Here is a 22,204-nt window from a genome sequence, read left to right as displayed (position 1 = left end):
ACACGAAGCATAGCAGAGCCTTCAGTTTGTATGTAAAGCAAGGCCTTGCTGAAGAAAAGGATGCATGCTTGCCCACTCCCATGGGTAAGTAAAAACTAAATGCATCAGCTATAAACGGAAAAGGTCATGCAGTATAGTTTTAACAAATAGAAAATGACTCAGTTCAAATTGAGTGCTGCTGTCAGTCCCTGTGGGGGCAAACACAAACAAAACATTTCTCTATTCATAAATTAAAACTTATTCCTCTTTCACTCTTTCCGCTGCTGCCCCACGTCGGAGGCTAGATGATGAATTGGCCAAGTGTGAGCATACGACGGGAACTGCATTGTTCATGGACGATCAACCCTCGCAGAAAAGTCTGGGGCAATGATGTGTTAGCACATCCTCCCGAGATGAGTCACCCTGATGCCTTCTGACAGGCCTCATTCCAGTAGTGAGAGAGGCTAACCAGGAGTACAGCTTCGCCCCAAACACATGCTTCGGGGCAGACTCCATCTGGCCCAAATGAGACCAAGGGAAGGGAGGCTAAAAATAACCAACAGGGAAAGGTATGGCAGAAAGACAAGGCAGGGATGAGATGAAAGCATGGAAGCACGGTAGCGGGCTGCCATTCAGGCAGAACTGTACAACAGCCTAGGATGGTCAAACAAGCTTTATTGATTTGTTTTGTTTTTCTGACAGAATAAGGTTCAAATGAAAATATAATCCTGACAGTTAAGCCCATTCCAAAAAAAAACAAACAAACATGCAAAAAAAAAAAAAGAACGTAGCAAATTGTAATCCACTTGTTAAAGCACTGAACTTATAATGCTTTACATATGACTTTCACAGCTCATCATTTTCTTATTTTCAGTCAGCTCAAACAATATCATCATGTTGGATGGACATATGAATGGCATTTTCATAAAGCGGCCCGGATTAATATCTAATCTTTCATTTTGAGAGGGATCAGGCAGTCGCACCATTATGGGTATCTTTTTTGGCAGTTAAAATATTGCCTATTTTGTCAGCTGAAATTAAAGCAGAAATTAAACTCTGAATTCTGACTTGGAAAGGGTAAAAAAATAATAAAATATTGGTATCAACTGCAACTGCAATCCACATTCATAGCTGGGTTATTATTCATGATAGAGAAGTAAATGTTTGTTGTTGAGATTACACCAACTGATTCTGATAAAGTGGAACATTTCTCTAAATTGTAAAATAGATTATGTGTTTTGGAAGCTGCTTGTTTTTTGAGCTGTCTGTCACACCTATCTTTAAACGTGTTAATCCTGATTGCATTTGTGGTCCCGTGTCAAAGTTGCTTTTTAAGAGAACCCAAATGCTGCTCCACCCCTGCCTCTTCTCTCTCTTCCACGAGTTCTTATCATCTCACCAGTCTGTAGGCAGAAAATTAACATCAGGCAGAGTGCTCGTTTGAAGACCTGCTCTGTGCTGTCACGGTTCATTGTGGAAAGATATCTGTCCATTTCCTGTAAAAAAAAAAAAAAATTCAAAAAATAAAAAAAAATTATATATATATATAAAGAAGGTTCACGGTTCAGTTAGGATGCATGGCCCTGTGCCTCAAGCTTGGCATTACCCCCACATAGCTCTATCTTTTGGCCCCCTGCCTTTCTTCCGCATTCTGGTATCTTTGTGGATGGTTAGTGGGACTTGGATGGAGGGTAGTAGAAGGGGGTGGGGGTAAGAGGGTTGGCTGGGGATGAACTGACAGGTTATTACTGGCTTTGTGGGGGATTAGTCCATAAAAGCCCCCTCAGCCCCATGGCCTGCATGGCCAGAACCCCAGCAAATAAGATAGAATAATCTCTGTAAAAATGGACTGAGAGACAGGGACAGCAACTGTCAGACAGAGAGGAAGAGAGATACCCAAATATCCTAGTTCTCCTGAATGAGAGAAAAAAAAATCTTCTTCAATCTGTCCTAATTTTTTTGTTTCCGATTTTTTTATTTATTTTTTATTTTTTTCTGAAAAACCGTGCCTGGGGATATGTCAGTTGGAATGAGATTAAACTCCCACAGTATAGAGATGGGAAGCTGGAGTGGAACACATCTAAAATGCTTAGAGCTCCTGTTTAGAAAAGCTGTGTTCTCTCCTCTGGTTCAATAGATGAGAATCTGACTCATGTGGGCTGTTGCATAAGCAGGTGCAATCATTATCAGGGACCTACTTTGGTTGGCGAACTCTGCATCATTTTACAGTGTGGACCATGACTTACTTTGTAATTTTGTTTGTAATTCAGTTTACCAATAAATACTGGCCAGTTCCACCTGAGACATACATATTGGTAGCAAAACAAAACAACACAGGTTAAAATATTAGCCACTCAGACGAAATGAGAGATAAATTATGTGTATTTGTATTTATCATAGTTTTAAAGAAAATTGTAAAAACTAGTTGAGGGTAAAATATGGGGTAAAACAGAAGATAATGGAGCAGAAGTTTAGGAAAATGGTGCTAACAGACTTATTCGTGTGGAAAAGAGGAAAAACCTGAGAATAGTTACATGAACTCTCTCTTTGGTCACTGATTAAACCAGGGGTGTCAAACTCTGGCCCGCGGGCCAAATTTGGCCCACTTTGTAATTATATTTGGCCCACGAGACAATACCAAATGACTACTAGAGCTGTCCCCGGTATTATACTGTACAGCGCATTCACTGCTAATACTACAAATCCCATAATGCCCTGTTGTTGTTTTGGCGCGTCAATCAGGACAGGACCCAGAAACTCCCTCTCCTCTGTGACAGTAGGCATAGCGACTTCACACTACAACTGTCACTGTGCCATTGATGTGTTTGTTTTATTTATTATAATTTGATTTTACATGTCTCCACTATTAAGTTATATACAATGTATGGTAATAAGCGTTGCTTGTTCCATATTCAATGTTAAAGCAAAATTTGTCTCGGTCCATATTAAAAGGTTCATTTGATTAATGTTGGCCCACGACTTTGTTCAGGTTTTAAATTTTGGCCCACTGTGTTTTTGAGATTGACACCCCTGGATTAAACCCTTAAAAACTCAGCTTTGTGTATCAAAATTACAAATTAGTTTAATTATATTTGAATATTACCCAAGCCTGCCCTAAAATAGCTAACAATCTTCTCCTCTCCACTCACTGCAGCTCAGTACACCAGCTCACCTATAAATTAGTTCAAGCATTTTCAAACTGTTTTAAATTACACAGTGGAAAAGTGTAATACAGGTGCCACAGCTATACATGTTCGAAACAAACTGATCCTAAAGACAAAAAATGACACAGAGAGCCCCACATTTTTGTGATTGGTTACTTGTTTTGTTATAAATGAAACCCTGACAAATCTGAATCCATGTCTTTGATTCTAACTGCATTTTGAGATGGAAATGATAAGCCACGGTGGTCTTTTTCACATATAGTGCATTGTTCTGGAATATAGACAAATACACCATATGGACATGTTGACGATAAAAAAAAAAAATTTAAAAAAGATTTTTAACGGAGGTTCTTTAAAGTCCATATAACTTATTCTTATGTAATTAAAAGAATTTGAATAATTAATTGGTTCCTTGTTAAAAATTAATAATGCACCATGTTTGAGCCACATACATCTATGTTATATTATAATACTGATTCATGATGATGCATCTATTAATGAGAGTATAAGTTATCTATAGCTACATTGTTATACTTTTTGTTTGAACACCTGTTATTAGCTGATGTAGTGTTCGACAAACATGCCCATGAGAAGGAAAATATCCACCCCTTATCTATACACCGCTTAATCCTCACTAGGGTCGCGGGGGGGCTGGAGTCTATCCCAGCCGACTTAGGGTGAAGGCAGGGGACACCCTGGACAGGTCACCAGTCTATCACAGGGCTACACTTAGAGACAGACAACCAAGCACACTCACATTCACACCTATGGACAATTTAGAATCACCAATTAACCTCAACATGTTTTTGGACCTTGTGGGAGGAAGCCGGAGAACCCGGAGAGAACCCACACTGCACGGGGAGAACATGCTAACTCCACGCAGGAAGATCCCAGGTGTCCACACTGGGACGCAAACTGGCAACCTTCTTGCTGTGAGGCAACAGTGCTACCAACTGCGCCACCTTGCAGCCCAGAAGGAAAATGTTCAAAATATATTCCTATTTGCCACCTTGTCTTTATTCCAAATCTTACAATGAAGAAGACATGGTACTAAATCCCCTGAGTGTGGGTGTAAATAAGCTTCCCTCTTTTGTATTGTCTCCTACATACCACAATAATGTTGGTTAATACTACACGTGCTTTTCATCCTGTAGTAATAATATGTGATGTGTGGGTGTGGCTATTCTCCCCATTTTATTCTTTACAGAATGAACACAGCATTGTTCACACTATTTATATTCATATGTCAGTATTTTTGGTTTTCTAAACAACTTTTTTGTTTGCTTGTTTTAATTTATTGCCAGTACTGTATTTGAGTATCAAACCACATGCTTTAAAATGTTGCGTTGCTCTCAAATTGCTGACTTAAGAACCTGGTTTTGATCATCATGATCTTCATTACTCTATATGAGCAACATTTTGGCACTAGTGTTGTGGGTCCTTGGATAGGTGTAAGATTATCAAATATGACCTGCAAATATGATTATCAAATCCAGTGTAGCCCTCCCTAATACATAACTGCTGGAGGCTGTTGCCCGCTGGTTGATTGACAGACAATTTCACTTCCCACTGAAAATCAAAGTAAGTCTTATCACACCTACAGGTGATAAGACATTTATATGCAAGGGGTGGGCAAAAAAGCAGAGTCATTTTGAAATCAAACTACATTTTCAACGCAACTCATAGTGAATTAAGGTGTCATTTCATCCACACCAGCTTGCTGGTCAACTCAGATAAACTGAGGTTGAACCTGTCATAAACAACTTTTACATGCTTCTCAAATTATGGAAAAGAAAACAAACAAAAAAACTAACTAACTAAAAATCCTTCAGAGCCAGTCAACCAAATAAACTAATTACCTTGGAATGGATCCAAATTCATTTCCAGACAACACAGTCAGTGCTGGAAAATGTAGAACTAATTTGAAGAAGTCCATTTTACCTGTGCTTTGTAAAATGATTTTCTCTCTTTCAAAACAGTCTTCTGAGCAATATGTTTAAAGCCATCATACTTGTACATGTGCTGAATGGTCAAGTTGCATATGTAACTCCTTTTACTGCCATAAAAACACTTTGATTAATGTAGGTGAGAGTAATAGCAACAAAGTGCAATTCATCTTAGAAGTAAAAACCTTGTATTCATCAAGTCTTCAGACCCTTCTGCTTTTTGAACATTTCTTTATGTTAAAGATGGATGAAAGGATCAAATTGGCTGTTTTCCCATCAGTCTACACTCAATAACTTAGGCACACAGAGTGGCGATCCGTTTTTAGAAATATTTGCTACTTTTTCAATCAAAAACTGAAACTTCCTATTTACAAAAGCATTCAGACATTTTATTCAGTAGCTCCTTTGGCAGCACTTACAGCTTTGAGTCTTTCTGGTAACATTTCTACAGCCTTTTCACACCTGGATTTGGGCAGTTTATCCCATTCCTCCTGGCAGATCCTCTTATGCTCCATCAAATAGGATGGAAGTATCTGTGAACTGTCATCCTCAGATCTTTTCACAGATGTTCTATGGGGTATGAGTCTACACTTTCTAGGTTTTCTTCAAGGATCTTTTCTGTATTTGGCTGCATTCATCCTTCTTTGAGTTGATCAGGCTTCCTGTCTGCAACATTGAGAAGCACCCCCAGAGCATGATGCTGCCACTACCATACTTCACTGTAGGGATCATATAAGTTAGGTGATGAGCAATGCCTGGTGTTCACTAGACAGAGTTGTTGGAGTTCTGCCTAAAGTGTCTAGTTGGTGTCTTATGAGACCAGAGAATTATTTTCTTCATGCTGTCTTACCCCTTTACCTTCCTAGCAGGCTGTCAAGTCTTGTACTCTAGTGGCTTCTGTCTAGTCACTTCACCACAAAGATGTGAATGATCGAGTTGATTGATGGCCATCACTCAGAAAGGATCTCCCTGTTTTGTGGAGAACCTCTGAAGCTCTGTTAGAGTGATTGTTCTTGGTCACCTCCTTGACCCTCTTTTGTTTGATCACTCAAAGAAGCTCAGGTCTTTTGTGGTTACCAGTGCTACAAAATCTCTGAAGCAGTATTCATGCATGAAAATCACGTAGGTGTTATGATGCGCCAGTTATCTTTGAATGCCGCCTCCTACATCTATTGTTGATGTTCCAATTAATGTCCTCATCATCGGTTAATTCTAGGTAACCCACATTTCAGAAAATGTTATAATGATGATCATTTCTTAATGCAAAATAAAACACAGCAGCAATTTATTTATTTTTTGCGTAGATCATGCTCCCATACAATCAACAGCCTTTACAAACCTTGCTGGTGAAGTCTAGATGATATAGTACAGTGCCCGCCATTACATAAGACTGTGCTTTTATACATATTTATATATATAACTTAGAAACTGTTATAATTCATATACAATATAACATCATTTTACAGTAAATAAATCTAAAGATTAAGTATTTATTAAATTCATATTTAAACACATCCCTGACATATATTATCATTTTAAATCGATTGCCACTGACATCAGAAAGATGAGCTCCCTCCTTTTCTTAGTGTATTGTGTGCTGCTAATAACGCATTATTGAATGACAGCCTACAGCCACCAGTCAGGAGCCCTCATCACATGCTGCACCACATATTTCAGTTTCAGTTTAATTAAACTGGGACATTCATCTATACAGCGCCACATATATGGCAATAGTGTAAATCATATTGATGTCTTTTAATTGCCTTTCAGTTGGGCTCTGGTGACATTCACCAGCTGTTGTGCCATACATTTTGAATAACTTTTTGAGATTTAATTTTTACTTGAAACAACTCCAATATGTACAGTATTTCTTCTAAATTTGAGGAGGTGATCTGTGATAAGCACATAACAATGTCTCAGTCCAATATCACATTAACTAAATACAATACACAAAGGCTGTTGGATTTAATGGATGATAATTTTGTCTGATATAAAACCTCTTATCATTAACTCAGTAATTTAATGGAGATTAATGCAAATCGCATTAATATTTACTGCCGGCATACTGTTATTAGCTTATACGATTCCTTTTACAAGACACGTGATGTATTTTATGAAGAACAGTCCTAGACAATCTGCGTCTCAATTATGAATCTTGCTGTGGACAGAGAAGGATGAGGCTTCATTAAATATCCTTGAAGTGAATGTCACTTTACAGGTATGCATCATTATTACAACTCATTAATCTTGATCTGCAAGTATGCGATAAGACTGCTCATTAATGAGTGCAAGAATCATTCCAGCGGCTAATTTCAGAGGGAGTGACCATCAGGGTCCTCCAAACACGATCACTAAAGATTGTATCAAAATGTAAAATGGCTCCATCCTCCATAAGTACTGTTGGCAGAATAACTTTGCTGCATTTCACATAAGATATGTGGTATAATAAAGAAAACTGAGAGCTTGAAATGAAACTCTTAACTAATGGTGGCACAAAAGACTCGAAGTGCAATCTCACATGCGTGAAATTAAGATGAAAAGCTTCTGTGAGATCCTCATTGAGGTGATATTGCCTCTATTTTGTTACAGTTGTGAAATTCAAAGGCAAAGTGCACACACAAAGAAGAGACATGTATAAACATGCAGTCAGTCATTGTTATCAAATTACTAAAAGATAAATGAATAAAATATTGCACTGAATCTCGTTAATGGGTTTGCATGTGAAGGTAAATGTGTTTTATCAGTCTTTTACAGGCAGATGCAGTACTTAATATTTCCTTCCCATAACACTGTATGATGTGCTTTCACAAAAATATGACTAGAACAAAAGCACAATCATATAAAAGTCTCCGTGAACTATCCACAGAATGTACTTTAGATTTTAGTGATAATCAATGTTCTGTTGAGTTGCCAGATCATTATGGTGTGGTTTATGATTTTGACTTTACAGAAGTTAATGATAACTGCTGACTGATAATAACTTAAGGTAATTTAAGTTGTGGTCCTCCTATGCCTGTAAAATTACTATTATGTGATGCGTTTTCCAAACCAATACAGAGTTTTGAGTGACCCTTCCATTTGACCTGAAGGCAAAAAGCATGTGGAAAATCATCTCGCCTCGTGCTGCTTGAATGACTGACAGAACTATCAAAGAAAGAGAAAGGAGGAAAACAGCTGCCTGGAGAAACAGTGTGATTGCTTATTGAAAGGCTGCTGGAGGTGAGGCCTGATGTCTGTGACATGCCTGAAATAGCATATGGCCATTGTCAAACTTTTCTCTGCAAGACACAGCGCTGTGGATGAGGTGACATTTCCAAGCAATTTCCTGTTTTTTTGGACAAAGTTCATGCAACACAAATCTGAGAGTCGGCATTAGGCTCATGGTCACCTCACTTGGTTATCAAAATGAAGTACAATTTGAGACTGAAGCACATTGGCTGCAGAACAGAAAGCAGATGGAGGAGCTGACATAAATTTTTCTTTCTATTCCTCTTGCAGGCAGGCTGTTAATTCTTACTGTATAGTTCACTGGTGTGAAGTAAAGGTTTGTGTAATTAAAAGGTACGTATTTAGTAGTGTTGACAGTGATTGAAGAGAAAAATTATTTTGCTTTTTTTTGTGTGTTTTTTTTTACTAGTCATGATGACTGGCGGCTTAGTCAAGCAGGGCAAATATGTGGGAGGCAGGCAGCTGCATAACTTAATTTACTGTTTAGAGAACAAAGTCAGCACAAACCTCTCTACATTAGACTTTGAGGACTAGTAGTTGCCATGGAAAATTTGCTGTTGTATGACCTTTGGTGTATTGAAAAGGCTGATGTTGTTTATCCCTTTATTGCAGTTACCAGTACACAGTACTCTATAGAGTTTTCAGGTATACATTATAGTGTCTTATTACTCGTGTTTTTTTCCCCGTTTTCTGAAAAATCTGTCTGATGGACAAAGTCTGGTCCATGTTTTTGTCCTTGACATGTAGCTTCATTATTTTTTAACTCCATAATGGACAGCAAGCAGAAATGAACGGGAGGTAGCCCTGTCAATGTCTCCCACAGCATCTTAGTAGTTATCTTGTGATTAAGGTGTGCACATGAACCTCATTGACATCAGTGAATGCTGACCATTATCTTTTAATTAGACCAGCGAATTAGAGCTGTCCCTTGATGGTTGCCTAGGATTGGGATGAACCAGTGATGGATGTGAGACAGAAATTGCCACGCAAACTACAGATGCCAAATTGACTTGACAATGAATAGAAGAAAATGTGATGACTGTACACTGAATCATGTCTTATTAGCGTTCAATTTAATCTTGTTCGGCCCCACTGCAACGAAGGGAAATGTTAGAAATGCATGGATTGATCCCCTACATTACAGATGAGGTCAGTGTGTTTTGGGGTACATTTGTAAAAGAAGTCTAAAAATTGAAACTTTTTTTTGCTTTTTTCATCATATTTTTTTTCACCCAAGAACCTTTATTCCTTTCTCTTCCTCAGTGTTCGAAAACTGCAGCAGTATCAAAGCCTTATAGTGGATGGCACTTTGGTTGGATAGGGGATATTTTGAGTAATTGCTTTGATTTTACTGTAGCATGCTCTCTAAGAAATTACTCCAGCCCACAGTACTGTGCGATTACAATGGGACTGGGTTGACTGGGCTTGGCAAGCACAGAACAGGGAAGGATCTATGGCGACACAGGTCTCACTGGGGTGCCCATTGATCATCTACACTCCTTCCAAAGTGTAGACTAAAAGTAGGAAAGAAAAATGAAGAAAATGTTTTAGGAAAGGAAAAAAAAAGTGCAATTGTGCTCTGTTAAAAATGACTTTCACATGCACATTTCTGGCATTTAAACAATGACATAAGGTAGGTGAAATTATCCTACAAAAGTCAGAAAAACTGCAAAAAAAAAAAAATTAAAAAAAATAGGTGGGATGCAAACAGAAGCTGTCTGAATCTAAAAGTGGCGGTCTCAAGTAGGTGACGTAAATAAGATTCTTAGACCCTGTGCCTGCCTTGCTGTTTTCTTCTTGGCAACAGCATGCAGGAATAGCTGTCCACTCATACAAGCATGACTACTTCATTGTTTTCAGATGATTTTGAGGTATAATACTTAAAGTCCCTGCCTTGGCTGATTTAGTGACACACATGACTACTGGTGGTTTCCGTGAGTGAGGTTTATAATGTAGGTCCCAGAATTATGGCGTACTGCAAACATCATTTAAAGGGTGACAATTAAAAACAACTATACAGAATATATTATATAATTTATACGACTGTAAATACACTGGAAGGCTATTGCTGAAAACCAAACCATAAATTGAGACTTGTATTAAATCAAAAGAGGTTTTGAGGAACAGCAGCCAGAACAAAGACAGCTACGCTCAGGCACGATAAGCTGTCCAAACTGCACGCATTGCTCTTCTTGTGTAAGAGAAGGAGTGTGAAAGGTGTGTAATGTATGATGACCACCTGTGTTGCTTGGTCTGCTATAGTCCATTCTAACAATGTTGCCCACAGTGGAGCAATTAAGTTGGTGAGGAAAAATGCTGAAGCAAACTGGTTGAAAATCCATGTCCTGAAAAAAAAACAATAGATGAGATACCTTTTAGCACAAACTTTGACTGAGATTCGAGCAGCACTTAGGGACTCAAGCATTTTTCTGTTTTCTGATAAAACGCCTGTCTTCTCCCCTTTGTCAAATTTCAGTCATTCTCAAAAGAGAAAGCACCATGATTGCTTATCTGACTTTCCACACTGTCCAAATTCTCCAAAATTGTGAGGGTATTCTTCCATCATTGGTACAGCATCCCTTCAGTTTTGAAATTATTGCAGAATGGTTCTACAATAGCATTTTCATGTATATCTTTCATTTACCATATAGAGGGAAAAAAAGTTAACTGATGGTTTGGTATTAAAGTTTTAAAACAAGAGTATGTTTTGCATAAAAAACAGTGTCTGGGTTATACAGCTTTCAATTCATTGTCTCTCAATCTCTCTCTGGCAGGTGTCCTGTGGCACATGTGATTGTGGGTGACAGCTCATGCTCTTGTTGGATACAACAGTTGGCAGTTTGGAAGCACGATTTGCTCTAAGCTCTTAGGGTACAAATAAGCATTGTGATTCACTGGTGGCAAAATAAGAATAACTCATGCTTTAAACAAGGTGGCTGGCCAGATGACAAAAAACAAACAAACAAACAAACAAAAAAAAAAACAACAATTAGTTAGGTGGGTTTGAGACCAGAACTGGAAAACTGCTAAATTTGAATCCCTAACACAGAACAGGAAACGCTTGTCAGTAAAATCAGTCAGTAAAGTGTGTTGCCTCTCAGTGAGTCACTTAACTCTCAGTCGTTACAGTGGAGTTGCTCAACAGCAGACACTCCACTACTTTAGATGCACTGAATAATATTAATTTAACAATTAATATTATAAATGTGGAGCAGAGCATTCATGTATGGTCATGCATGCTTAGTCAACCGTCTTGTGTTAATAGAGGGTCTATGTTACAGGCTTTACTCCCATACAGAGCATTAGGCTTCACCGGGTGTCTGTACATATTCATACACTGTAAATTTGCTTTGCTTACCCCATTTCACACTATGGTGTCATGCCCTCCACCTCCTCTGCTTAGCTGGCTTAGCTTTTTCCCTACCTTTGTGGATGAGTGTGCATGCGCTTTCCTCCTATTGGATAATCAGCTGAGTGAGGACACCTGTGACGGGGAGTGGCTCACCTGTTCATCATTCACCACCTGCCATAGAAGAAGGGCTCAGTTCACTACCCAATACCAGACTGTGTACAACAACCAGTTAGTCAACTCAGGCCAGCTCACTTCAGCTCTTGTTCTGTTGCTTTGCTCGCACTAATCTTTGTTCTCCTGTTCAGCTGTCCATGGTGCTTCCCGTTGGTTGCCCTGCCTCCATGCTGACTGCATTCCACACCTGTCTGGATCCTGCTTCATCATACCCACTCCTCGTGCACGCCACACCTCTGAAGACACACATCCCAGGATTCCTGCAGCCACGCGATGCAACTCCTTGCCTGCATTGACCTCTCTCCCGCTGTCAGCTAAGTTGTTTAGTTTTGCTTTCAGGTGTCACAACAACAATTATCAGGACAGCTTTATGGATATCTTGTGCTTGTTCAACTTGTTCATAGTAATTGGTACTGTGTTTGTTTCTTCTGCGACATATTATTTTTGGTCTAAATTAGTTGTAGCTCTTGTTGCTGCACCTCTGGTGCACACTGTCTGCCTTGAATTCTGGCTTCCATGTTCAGCACTTTATGTGTGCATTTGTATATTCTGTATCCCACTCCTGGGAACTTTCCTAGCTCTGTGATACTCGGTTCTGGTTAGTTTCCCAATACAATATCATATGATTAAGATATTAGGTTAAGTTAATTCAGGATTTGTGTCTTTAGCTCTGTGTCCCATCTGGTCTTCCGCAGATCCTCCCTGTTGTGGTCTTTCCTTTGGTGTAATTCCCTGCCTTGCCTTCTAGTGTTGCCCCATCCCAGTACCCCAGTATTCCTTTTACAATCACTTTGTGTGTGTTTGTAAATTATTTAAATTATTGCTCTGTGTGCCGTGTTTCTCTGTCTGCACTTAGTTCTCTGGACAAACTGTCCACACTAGTATAGCTTATAGTTCATTTCTCAACCACATTTGATACAGTAACAATGAGGCTGTTCCCCTTGTTCCATGTGGTGATGATAAAGGACCTTTGCCGAGTCAGTACAAAAAGCCCCCTTCCCTGCTGGACCTGGAGGTCCTCAGTCATGTGGCATAAGAAGATGGTGCTGTGGATGTGGTTTTTCTTTTGCTTTCTGAGGCCTTGTCCGCACGTAGCAGGGTTTTTGTAAAACCGAATATCCTGCCCCCTCCGTCTAGAAAAAATCGTACGTACACACCACCTTGTTTTAAGAAAAAAATTCATCTACAGCTAACCGCATAAGTGCGTTTTTAAGCACATTCATATTCTCCGTGAGGATGTAATAACTCAGACGACAGGAGCGACGACCAGGTCATACGGAAATTGTCATGCCATTCCTCCGGGAGCACGTCTCAAAGTTCTCCCACCAGCTGGCAGTGCGTCTCGGTCTGATCCAAAACCGGCGTTGGTGTCTTTGTCAGAGAACATGCTTCGGACGTGGAATGGCAAGGTGGCGGAAAATAACCATCCTTACCGCTGTCCTTTGTCTGTGTTCTTGTACGTAGAGCGATATCTGCGCTTGTAAAAACAAGCAAGCAAAAAGCGCCTGGACAAGAGACAACGCCAACACAGTTTTGAGGACATCCACGCTGTTCCCAAACGCAAACACAGGTCGCATATGTGATGTAAGGAAGATTTTTTGTTGCAGGAGGTGACGTTTCGAAACCTAAAACCCCAATTATTGATGTCCACATGCAGACGCATAAACGGAGGATTTGCAAATCTTCACTTTGGTCGGAGGTTTTTGAAAGAATCATTTTAAATGCCGTAAATCTGCGTTTTCATGTGGATGGCAGGCCAAATTGTAGAACAATATCTTCGTTTTAGAAGATATCCTACCATGTGTGGACGAGGCCTGAGTGAGACAGAGTCAAAGCCGCCCAGAATTAACACAGGAGGACTTGGGACATCCATGGTTTTTTTTAAATTTATCTTTGTCGCTATTTTGTTCTCTCTTTCAGCCATTACATTGGAGCAAAGTAATGCGTCTATTCCAGGTGGCATCCATGGCCTTGCTTGCTGCAGGTTGGAATTTGCTGTGAAGCTGCTGCTTCTCTTCTGAAGTGAAAGCTTTATTTCTACAGCCTTTTCCACAATGGACAGTCTCCAATGGGGACAACCCACTATTCATGCCAGAACTTTCTCTCATTACAGCCATCAATCTTGCTATAGTGGTGTGCTGATGTGTGAGGAGAAAACTCACCAGAGTGAATGTAGAGCCAGTGCACACCGAGCTGGCATTTGGTTACTGAAAATCCAAGTCATCTTTTTAGCCAACACTGATCCACAGCTTCCCAGGCATCTGCTTATTAAATCCCTGCACCTGAAATAAGACTATTAGGTGAAGAGGAAGGAATGACCGCCTGAGAGAAAATGAAAGATACAGAACTTTTTACCCTTCACCCTCACCTCAGACTTACGTAAGAAGAAATCAGTCCATTTTTTTTTTCCACACACATTCTCATTCGAAGCATAGAAGCTTCCAAGAGATCTGATGTCAGACCCTACAAATTACTTGTCATTAATTTCAGACACCAGTCAGCAATTTGACTGACCTTGAGCTGAAAACTTGCAAGTCTAGCTCGCTCAATTCATCTTATAGATTTTTTTTGTGTGTGTGCATGTGCTCTTTGCAAAATTGAAATTATGCTGTAACTCATAATTTTCCTCTAATATAAAGGTTAGAAAGTAGGGAAAGCTTGAAAACATGTGAATAGAAAATGAGCTGGGAATTGATTAGACATTTCCTGTTGACAAACTCTGAAAGAATAATAAATCATTCATGAGTCGAAGAGTTAATTTAAACTGATCCGTGAATTCTGACGTCAGGGATTAGATGCATGAAAAGCTAAGATGAAGAAGAAGAAAAGCCTGGCCAAGCATGTGTGCATCACTGTTAATCCCCCATTCCTGCTTTTAGGGGTTCTAATTAATTAAAGGATGTATGGCAGAAACTGAGCAATAATCTTCAAAGCTGTGCCTTTTTTAATTCCAGCTTCATGTTTTATGACCAGTGTCTAAACGACTAGTAATTCTGTCTTGGCCGGCACCTATCCCTCCCCTCTCGCCTTTCTAAAATATCTATTCCCCTCTTGAACACACACTCACACACGTAACTTACTCCGTCTCACGTCCCCTCAACAGTCACTCCCTTCTTTCTAACTCAACTTCACTCTCACACCCACTCTTAAGTTTTTGCCACTTCCTTATCATCTCTTTAAGGTGTTATCTATTTTCATCTAATGATAGCTTATTTTTTAATTTTTTTTTCTATTTCACTTGAGTCCTATCATAGCATTAGAAAAGGAAAAAAAAAAAACCCAGATGAATAATAGATCTGACGATAAGACATCCCTGGAAACATCTCACATAACTCTGGTGGTGAGATGAGAGGAAAAAAGACAAGGTGCTTTTGTTAAACAGGGCTCCATATCCAGCTAATTAAAGGCTCGTGGCTGATGTTGAATCAATCTGAAGGACAGCCAACAGAAATGGGAGAGAGAGAGAAAAACAAAATCACACTGGACGCACAGCTGCACCATAACAGTTCTATATATGTTTTTTTTGGTTTTTTTCTCCCAGCGCTAAAGGAGTTCTCTTTTGGAGCTGTGTGATGTCACTTCACACCCCAGCAGGGCTTGTGAGTGGGCTAAAGAGAGCGCAAGCCCCCTATTGGTTCTGTGTGGCTCCTGAGGCAAGCACGCCCTGCCAGTTTCTCTCCATACACAGCACTCTTAGCTCTGTCAGCTTAATTGGCTTGCCTCCCATCAGCAAGATACCCCAACCCCATCGTAATTGGCTCCCTTTTAGCCACACAGCCAATGCTATTGTTGAGGTACACAGTGTGTCGCTATGGATGCGGTGATCACTCACACATGAATTCTAGGACAAAAGGCCCATGGGCTGTCTCTCAACCAGTTTCCTGAACTGCAGTTATATTTGTGCCAACAACAAACACACTTAAAAAAAATAAAAATAAAATAAAAATAAAAAATGTCTCCCCCCCGCAAGCCAATGCCCTAGTGCCATCTTTGGTAAAAGGTAATTTATTCGCACTATGCAGTTCCTCCACATGATGTAGGACCCCATGCCAGCAACTGTGCCAGCACAGCCTCATGTATTTAGGTTCATCCTGTGTGATGTTTACATAGGAAGATCATAGTGCGCAGCTGAATGCCAGTCAACCCTAGAGAGAGACAGAGTAAACGTTAATGATTGAAAGAAAGAGAAATCAACAGTATGTGTGTGTTAGAGAGACAGAGAGAAGGATGACACTTCCCACAGACCTTGTACAATGAAGCCAAATCTGGTTCTGTCTGAGTAAAGGTAGTCAGTGTTACCCTGATGAGTGCCACTTTGGCCTCGGCTGGGTCAGTTCCCTGCCAGTGTGTAATGAGCCCCAATGAGGGTGAACTCGGTGTTCCCCTGTGCCCCGGCCTGTCTCCACTAATGAGCTTCTGAATAAATCAGTGTTGGTGCCCCCCTACCCAACTCATCTCCTGGTCCATCCTCTGTCCCCTTTCAATTCACTTATCCCACCATGCCTGTCTCCACTCACCTAGCCTTGTCACCCTACAGCCATAATGAGCACTCAAGAACACCTAACATCCCCTGCCAACATTTTCTGTCTCCTAATTGTGAGTATTTGTTTGTGGGACAATCTGCATTTCCCGTGTTTGAAGACTGTGATATTCAAATCTCTTCATGTGTGACTGTCACTGTTGTTGCTGCCTAGAACTGAGATTGAGTCTGTGTTTTGGATAACTGAGTGGTATTCTTTCTCATCACTGCCACTGGATTTATGGTGATAAATAAAGAAATGAAATTCCTCTCGCTCCTACACGCCCCATTAGGCTAGTCCTAATTTGGCTCCCATTGGAGCTTGGAGTATGCATGTCTGTATTTGGCATCCGGTCGGCAGACATAGGCTTCTTTTTTAAAAGGTGATGATGAATTTTGCTAGGGATGGATTATTGGATCACAAACCTGCCCACGCTGCCCCATAAATAGTCTCAAACAGTTGGACTCTGACTGGTCAGGGCTGCGTGTGAAATAACCAGGGGAAATTTCACATGCAATGCTGGATAAAGTAGGCCAAAGCCTCTGGTTTTGGTGATGAAGTCATATGCGGCAGGCTGACTCACTGAAAGCACTGGTAATTCAATTTAGAATGAGAAAATAACAGCAATAAGGTATTAAGGCATTTATTTGTGAAACATAGTAATCCTTGCTGGGATTGTAATACATCTCTTGGTCAGAAAATTAACAAACAGGCAATGCATTGCCAGTAAAAATCAGGCTCCATCCATGATAATGATGTTCCAAAAGAGGAATTAAAATACAAGCAAACAAAGAAGATCAGTGTCAGCAGCAACCTATTGGGGAACCCATTGAAAAAAAGAAGCCCTGAGGTAAGAGTAGTTACTTTACAGTATAGTCAGCAGTGTTGTTCCCCACAGATTGCCTTTCCAAGGTGACTGACCCCTGAGCAAATGTTACTCGTCAAAGTATTGGCTGCCATGCATCAGGTTCAAACATTGTTTTTCTTTCACCTCAACTGATTCGTTTCTTCACAGATTGCCTACCCCAGAAAACTTATCAGTCGGCTTGGGCGAATCAATCATGGGGTGACACTATTCCAGACCAGAGTGTTGTTTGCGAATCTGTTGTCTGTGATGCCTGCAAAACCCCCGCTGTGATTGCCAAGCCTCTCGATGTGTTGGTTTTGGAGTTATTTTTCATTGTAGATCTTTTTTTTTTTTCTTTCTCCTTGGCTTTGATTCTCTCTGCCTCTCTCTCTCTCTCTCTCTCTCTCTCTCTCTCTTTTCACTGTTTTACTAATGTCTCTCAATACAAACCTTGGAGTGTATTGATGTAATAAGTGCCAGTGCTGTTTTTGGAGATGCTAACAAATAAGCTTGCTCCACAAAGGTGACTGCCAAACAGGGATTAATGTAAAACAGAAAATATTAGCGCTCAGAGCCAGATCTCAGCAGAGAAATGGTTCCTAGTCAAATAGTCTTACCCTCTTGTCAAGTGATTCATCTCCTCTTTTCCCTCCGTGTAGAGTCAATTTTTTGCATTCATTCATGTAACATAATGTCCCGTCTTTTTAGATATAAGGATCTTTATTACACTGTTTTACAGAAGCACAACAAATCTTTTAAAAATCTGTTTGGGCAGACAATGTTTCTCCTGCTATATGATATTTGGGAAAACACAAAACAATACTCCCAGTAAACGGGATAAAAATACAACCGGGATGAACTGAACTGATACTTTCAGAAAGGCCGGATTCATTGTAGGGGCTAGTAGAAGTGCACTTAATACACTGGCAACATGTTGATGTGGTGGTTTAGTTTTTCAGAGAAGACAAAGAAACTGTTCAAAACTCCAGAAACAAGGAATGTGGCATGACTTCATCTCTTTAGTTTAACCTTCCTTTTACACCCTGTCTGTCTTTGGAAGCATCTCTCACCCCATTATGCAGACTATATGTGTGCATGTGCTGTGAACTGTCAATGTCTTATATTACTGCTCTTTAATATTTCCATGAAAACTGTGCGCTGCATAAACAAATTTCCTCTTGGACGACAATAATGGATTTCATCTTATCTATCTTAAGGCTTTTAAAAACTGTGTCTGAGCCAAACAATGGCGATGTAATCCATCATGGACTAGAGAAGGGGGGTAGTGATCCAGGAATAGTTTAAGACAAAATATCAGCCTTCATGATAAAAGCAGGAGGGGTTGCTTGATTAGTTTAATTATTTTTTTTCCAGCCGTAGATAGCACATTATCAGCACACTGACGGCAATATCAGATAATGGCTGCACTGGTCAGGCGTGACTGTGATCCAGATAGATGCCTTATGTGTATGTAATGAGAAAAGACACTTACTGATGTAGAATAAGGTGCAACTTGGCATCATTTCCTCCTAAGGATATGAGACTGTTAAATAATTGCCATCTATTGACTTTATAAACTGTTTCCACATTGCATTGCTCTCACTAATTAATGAGAATGAGACCTGTTCCATTTATCCTTACTGAATAAGTACACAATAGGTAAATTAATTAACTGCAGTTAGTGGTAGCTCTGCAGAAGTGGCTAATAAATGTGTCTTAATTGAATTAATTTCCTTTTAATCACAATAACAGAAGCTGGTTATGTAAAGACAACAGAAGTGTGTGGGTGAGTTGCTGATGGAAACTGGGTTTATCCAGATTTACATTTTGGAAGTAATGTCCAGATTCTCCACTGTATACACTTTGCTCTCAAGTCACAAACATATAAAATCACTAATTCTTTTCCACATACCCACCAGCTCTTTATTAGCATTCCTTCACCCGACACACACACAGCTATGGTTTTGGTTCAGTAGCTCCATATCAGTATTTTCATACATACAATATTTGTATGCATAGTAAGCTGCTTCACGAGACACAACTGCAGTAGCTTGCATGCACCAAGGATGTGAGTGTGGGCTGCCACAAAACTAAGTTTCAGTCCAGCAACTTCATATGTTGCTTCAGGCTACACGGACTGAAGACATGAATATATAACATATACATATATACATGAACACACACACACACACATTTTCTCTTAAAGATGTTGCATTTTTGCAAAACAAGGAAGTAATAACAAGTCAAATTTGAATTCCGAGGAACAATCAACATCTGTTTTCTTAGAATTAAGAAGAAAAAAAAAACTTCCTGTGACAGATTGCGTTGAACATTCCGATGGCGTAAACAAAACAGAAGACATAAGAGGTAAAAACAAGCAACTCTATGCCACAAGTTTTTGTGGTTTTTTTGTGGTTGTATAACTAGAAATATTTCCATAAAAAATTTAAAATAGTAATTAAATTACAATGTTAAGGGCAAGAAATAGTGATGCTGATGTGCTATTATTGCATGTAAGTTTTCCTCATGGGAATAGCGGCTTTACATCTAAAGGAACAATAAATGACTTGTATGCAGCCTGCTCATACAAATTGTTTCCTGCTTCAAGTTATGTTAGAAAACAGCTTTCCTGTAACTTTACTACAATTAGTCAGAAATGACGATTAAACTCAGACGACTAAATAAAAATGATCAACAATACACCATGAGTATCCACAAACTTTACGCAGCAACATTAAGCTAAGTAAATCAGGCACTTTGTGCAAAGTATCAGCAGAATTAAGCAGCAGTACAGCAGACAATGAATAAACAATATAAACTCCACAGTGACTGCAGCCACTAACACACACACTAAAGGATAAAGACAGCCTGCACATAGTTTAGTGCACATACAAAATGCTACATTACTTGGCAGTGCAGTGGTAGTCTATAGTGCTCTCCAGACGCTGAGTTACAGCAGACTGTGAGTGCATTACCATACTCACCTGCATGAACATCATTGTGAAAGCCTTAGCCCCATGGAGTCCTCCACAATCTCCCCAATAGTTTTCTTACTTGATCAGTCTGGAAGCAAAATCTAAGTTCATTCAGGGTCTTTGTATTCCTGAGATCACAAACCCCCAAACGTGTGCTCCCGAAGAGAGCAGATGAGCAGAGTCACCTTAAAATGAAATAGAATTTAATGGAATTAGCCTATGTGTAGCTACAAGCATGTCATATTTCCTTTGAATTCATGCAAGCAGCATGACCTTTTCATCTGAACGCATCGAATTGGCACTATGCTGAATACAAACAGACGAACACCTGGTAAGACACTATAGTAGTAACTTGATACAAAGGAAGTATACTATGTGAGATATGGAACTATGTGCTGCATCAAGAATGACACATTTCTTTTGAATTCATGCAACCATACACAACCTTCACATCTGATTGCAGGCAATCAACGGCATGCTGAACGCACACAGATGAACATCCGGCAAGGCACTGTTATAGTGACTTGATACAAAGGAATTATACTGTGTGAGATTCAAGACTGTGAGCGGCATCAAGCATGACATGTTTCCTTTGAATTTGCGCAAGCATGCATCGTCTTCATGAACTGACATGCAACAGTGCCCCAATTACATGTAGTTATTGAGGATTATGGGTAGTATAAACTATTCATGGCCTTTGAGCTGCATATGCTTCAGAGGATGAGCGAAGGAATAGGGTGTGTAGCTTAGGGGAGAGACCACGGTGTTGGCATGGGATATGGAGGCATGCAAACCAAGGCCTTGACAGGGCCTTCCCAGAGCCCATGTTGAACAACGGCTCATCTCTGTTTGCATTGGTTAACCTTTCCAGGCACTAAATTATAGAAGGGAAGGAGCAGAAATGAAGATTGAAGCACATTTATAATAATTTTAATCACTTTCAAAGTTATTAATAGAGTGCTTAGTTTTATCTTAAGAGAAGATAGATAATGTGAGGTCATACAAGGGGCAGACTTTCTCGGTACGAGGAATGAAGTCTCCACATCTAAGAAACACCCTAAGCCACAAGAAAAACTATAGTAAGAGGGTACGTACATATAGAATAAACACCCCAACCTAAAGTGAGAACTAACTTTGCACCAAGAAAGTGTAATAAGATGTTTATCGTTTTCGTCTGGATGAACTTCTTTGGTCCACTGAAGAGTAGGTAATAATCCATTCTCAAGAAAGCTTGAAACTGAAGGGTCTAAATGTCTGAAATGAAACTGGACTTTAGAAATTAAGTTTATAGACTTGTTAAACCAGATTATGTTTGGACTCCATTGGTTTGGTCAAATGTTGGCAAGGCAGGCTGCAGGGAGAAATGTTGAACCACAGATGTGACTGAGGTGCACTCTTAATAATGCTGACTGCTTCATTGTCGCAAAACAATGAGAAGTCTGGACACAAAAGAGCAGCCTGAGAATTATTTGATGTTGCATGGTTCAGGTACCCTAACGAAGACCATAGGCTCATTCTTCACCATAGACTGAGTGATATACGGATAATTCAGAATTACCAATTAACCTCAGCACGTCTGTGGACTGTTGCACAAACCTGAAGCACCAGATAAAACACACACAGGCACGGGGAGAAAGTGCAAACAGAAAGTACTGAAAGTCCACACAGAAAGGCCCAAGAACCTTCAAGCTGTGAGGTGACAGTAGCAGCCATTGCACTACGATGTCACCTGTACCTGCTATTAGCACAAGGCATGATCTGCGGTTGCCGAGGTGAAGAAAGATGGCACAGAGCAGGGCTCCAGACTAACTTCTTCACTGGTAGCACTCCCACCTTGTCACAGGCAAAACACCTCACTTGCTGAATATCTGCTTATTGATAAAAAACTACATTTACTGATGTTCCCAAAACGCCTCACCATGGAGGAAAAGGACCATACCCGCAGAGGGCATTGGAGCTGCGGAAGTCACAGTGCTTTGGTGGATCTCATAGACTGTATAAAAGATGGACGTAGCAACC

The sequence above is a fragment of the Stegastes partitus genome, unplaced genomic scaffold, assembly GCF_000690725.1.
Source record: "Stegastes partitus isolate 25-593 unplaced genomic scaffold, Stegastes_partitus-1.0.2 Scaffold102, whole genome shotgun sequence".
Classification (NCBI taxonomy): Eukaryota; Metazoa; Chordata; class Actinopteri; family Pomacentridae; genus Stegastes; species Stegastes partitus.
Note: the sequence above shows the minus strand (reverse complement) of the source record.